Raw genomic sequence first — 4,523 nt, forward strand, 5'->3', positions numbered from 1 at the left:
AAACACAACATTAATTTATTTAAATAATCACATTATTTAAATAATTTAATTAAATCAAAATTAATTGAGCTCTTAATGTTCAAAACCGAATCAACACTTAAGATAACTATTCATCTGACTTCATTATGAAGGAATAGATTTCACCTTATAAATTAAAATTTTCAGCTATTTATTCTAATATGCTTCCAACAATGAATAAAATTTGATTGAATGAAAATTTTTACTGAGTAAATCAAGAAAAACAACGTCATAAACAAGAGTTTATTAATCACTCAGAAGTAAAATCATTTCATTCTATCATTTGTACAGCCCTTTCATTTAGACAACTTTGTTTATAATCATTTTCATCTAGAGGATTAATGCTTAACAAATTAAACCTATTCCTGATATAGTATGCATTTTCACATTGATATTACTCTCTATTCCATTATATACTTGTGTCTATAAATGATTTTCCAATATTAATCATATCCTAATTGTACGCTGCTTGTAATATAGCGACTTCAATTTCACTCAACTTATTTCTAATTCAACCTTTTTTAATCAAATGTGAGTCATGTTCAATTTGTTATTGCCTTAAATTTGCCATCACTCCACAAGTCGGCCACAAAAACTCTTCCAACTAAGATCCAACATCAACTTTCCAAAAGTATCCTTCGGCGTATTTACATGCGAGTTTTGACAAGTTTTTGGTGTTTTTTGTGCGCTTGAATTCGGGAATTTTTCCAACCGAACACTTCCCATTCAAGTTCAAACATGGCTAAAAAAATGTGCTGAATAAATCTGAACCACGGGCTTCAGAGGCTGACAAATTTAAAAGGAATTAAATCGTGATTCGGACCTAGGCTAACAAATTTAGACAGAATTTAAACTGGGAGCACTGTGAACTCATTTACAAAGATCAAAAAGTGAAAATGCCTTTTTTTTTTTCTTTCTTTTTTTGGCATAAGGACCGCGAATAAATATACGCCAGTTTCCCTTGTCTTCACAAACGAACTTTAAGCCACAAGAAAGAACGCATACATAACTTTCAAGGCCAAGGCAAGCAATGATTGATCAGCTGTTTAAGATCCAGCAGTCGCAGAAATTTGAAAGAATCATATTTCCATGTAATAAATATAAGAAATAGACATGAAAGATTACAGCCTCATAACTAAGATTCCTAAATCCTCTATTGCTAAAAACTCTACTCTCTTACATAACCAAATTGTGTTGTCATATGAGGTTTCTGTTTGTTTATATCTTACACAACAAAAAAGATAAAAGTACAAAAGTGATGATGAAGAGTGAAAATTGAATAGAGAATAATTAGATCAACAACATACGCCTGGTAATAACAGGATGGACAAGATATCATCTAAGATTACCTAGCTCCGGCAGAAAAAAATAAAGGATGTATGTTTAATTCTAATCATCATCAGCCTTCATGGTTGTGATTAGTGCATGAAAATACACCCTAAATACTGCTTTTGACTTATATAATATTAAAATATTTAAGTTTTAATTAAACAATTCAATTATTTTTATTCATAATATTTTTAATTAGAATTTGTCTAGTTTTTACTTAATTATTTATAGATGAAAGCAGTGTAAAAAATTACACAAGAAGAAGCCATGAAAGCCATATTTTTGAGCCTTCAGCCAAGCCACACGAGCCAGAGGGAGAGCCGCGTCAGCCCAATGAGCCATCAAGCCAGCCATGCGTGGGCCCCATCAATCAGTGCGAAAATCTGCGCCCGTTCCTCCTGCCGTCTCGCGCCTCGCGCGTCACCAGCACGTAGTCCTCAGCGAGCATGTTTCTTCCACACAACCATCAGTGTGTGTCCAACGTTTTCCTTGTGTGGGTCCCGCCCAACAGCGCCAGCCTGCCTTTCCTCTTAGCGCGCGCCAGCTGTCCTCTACTCTGCCCGCGCCAGCACAGTCCAACGAATCCGCGTGCGACACGTGGCACGTCTTCTCCTCACTGCCAATCAAGCTTCGACACGTGTCTCTTCTATGCTGAATCTAAATTCTTTCCCCAAAAATCAGACGAGATTACCAGATTTCTTTCTCAAATTAAATATATGATTTCTCCTAATTTATGTGTAATTTTATTTTGTTTCCTTTTCTTTTGTAATTTTCTAGTTTTACTATTTATTTCTTTTTTTGATAGGCAACCTCTGAACACTATAAATAGAGAGGTTGGCCTAAGGTTTTCAAAAGTTTTTAATATTCAGTTTTCTGTCGTCTTGCTGTCAGTCTCATATTTTCTCTCTAGAACTTGTGAGAATGTTTTGCAAGCTAGGCTAGAGTTCTCTTGGTGAGGTTAGAGATGAACTTCTGTTGAGTGACCCAATTCGGGGTTTTGATTCCTTGTGCTGTAAAGTTCAATATTTTAATGAATTAAATCTCATCTATTTTTCTATTACTTTTCAAAATATTGTGTGCCAATTTTTATATAAGTTCAGTCACGCTTTTCTTATGTAATTATGTCACGCATTTTTTTGTTATTTAAATTATTTTACAAATTATCTTTTACTGTAATATTGTCAAATTGATATATTGTCGATTTTGGATAACTTGTAATAATAATATTTCAGAGTTAACATAGAGATTTAATTTATTCGATTCTTTTATTTTGTGAATCAAAGCTTGAATTGGTGAACGAAACATTAGGGATTCTCGACACCTTACCATTTTCACCACTGAATTTCTCCACACAAATTTCCTCCTTTTTATTTTATTTGCAACAAAAATCTCAAAAAACTCTCATTTTTCTTTAATTCACTTTTCTCTAACGCTCGTATTCTGTTAGTTATTCTTGTTATTTTGTTATCTCTCTGTGGATACGACCGCCATTCTGTGCTACAATTGACCGCTTGTGAACATCACTTTTGGGCGTTAATCAAATTTTAGCGCCGTTACTAGGGAGGTGCTACTAGTAAGACTGATCAGTAGATTTTTGAGCCAAAGAGGTAAGTATTTTTTTTTCTTTTTCTTTGGTCTGCGTAATTTGTTTCTTCCTCTCTTTCTTATCGTTTATTTGAAAAAAAAAAAAAAGGTTGCTGCACGGAAAGTTTATCTTGTTATCGTTTATATTTTGGTGCAAGTGTTGCTGATTTGGCTTGATATTTATTATTGTTATATATATATATATATATTTAGTTTGTTCTTTACTGTGTTTCCCGTCCTAGTTTGTTTCTGTGTACATTTTTTTTAGCATTTGTTACGTTTTTCATTTTTTTATTTCCGTAGTTTTATTGCTAAAAAAAAAAAAAAAAATCTTACACTTATAGAATTTACTTTTATTGTTAATTTTATTTTCCTTTTTAGTTTTAAAATTAATTGTGATTTGATTTTTGTAATCTTTTATTTTTGATAGATTAGGATTTTATTTTGTTTCCATGTTTGAGTAATTTAATTGTTAACTATTATATTGTTGCCTAATTTAATTTTTCCTTTTATAGTTTACATTAATTCTTAGGATTATAATTAGGATTGTAATTAATTGACTATTCCTAATCTAGGAATTTCATAATTTGGTAGATCTAGGCTTTTGACCTTAGGAATAGTTTCCATTAATTAGATTTCATTTCATAATTTATTTAATAAAATTTAATAATTGATTTTGAGGATAATTGTGTGGTTACGTGGAAAGTACAATCTGAGGGAGTTCTATCTAGGAAAGTTGGTACTGTAAAACCCAAAATTTGAAATGGGGTTAATTTGTAATTTTTAAAGACTTAAGTGTGAAAATTTTAAAAATTTGGGCCAAAATGTAATTTTTAAGAAATGTGGGGATCCGAAACGGATAATTGGACACTCAGTGAGTCCAAACTAGTATTAATGCCACTTGAGCGTGTTCCACCTCATCAGAAAAATTCAAACACAAAAACCCACTTTCTCTCTCTTCTTTCTCACTCCTTCCACGCATACGGCCGTACACATCCGGGGAAGATTCCAGCGTCCGTTTTCGACACCTCCCGGCTCGTTGGAAAGCTCTCATCGAGCCGAGTCCGGATTGGTGTCTTGCGGCCGCCAACTCCGCCGGACGCCGCCACACTCGCCGGTCAAAGTTCTGAAAAATCTCAAAAACTTCCGATCGTGATATCTTCGCCGTCCGGTGTCTGATCGAGGTGATTCCGGTCCCAATAGACTCAGAGCGAAGAGACGAAGAAAACGGTACCAGCAGCACGACTTGATTCTGACCAGAGCACCACCGCCCGTGGTGGCCGGATTCCTCGCCGCCGCCGCCCACGAATCTCCCTCCTCCGGCCGCTGTGAACGACACCGCCCAGCCCATTAGCTTCAGAGGGAGTCGGTGAGTCGTTCTGGGCAACCAGCCGTGGTCACCGCCGCCACCTTACCGGAAAAGGAGCCGCCGCCGCCGTGAGAAAAGTGGGAGGATGGTTCCGGCGATCTAGCCGTTGGATCCTCGTGATCTTGGTGTCAAAATGCTCAGAATCTCACGGGTAATGAAAGCCTCCAATCAATTTTGAAGATCCATGGCTGAAAAACAAAGATTCAAGGTTTGAAATTCGGCC

Source organism: Morus notabilis, unplaced genomic scaffold (genome assembly GCF_000414095.1).
Source record: "Morus notabilis unplaced genomic scaffold, ASM41409v2 Scaffold274, whole genome shotgun sequence".
Lineage (NCBI taxonomy): Eukaryota > Viridiplantae > Streptophyta > Magnoliopsida > Rosales > Moraceae > Morus > Morus notabilis.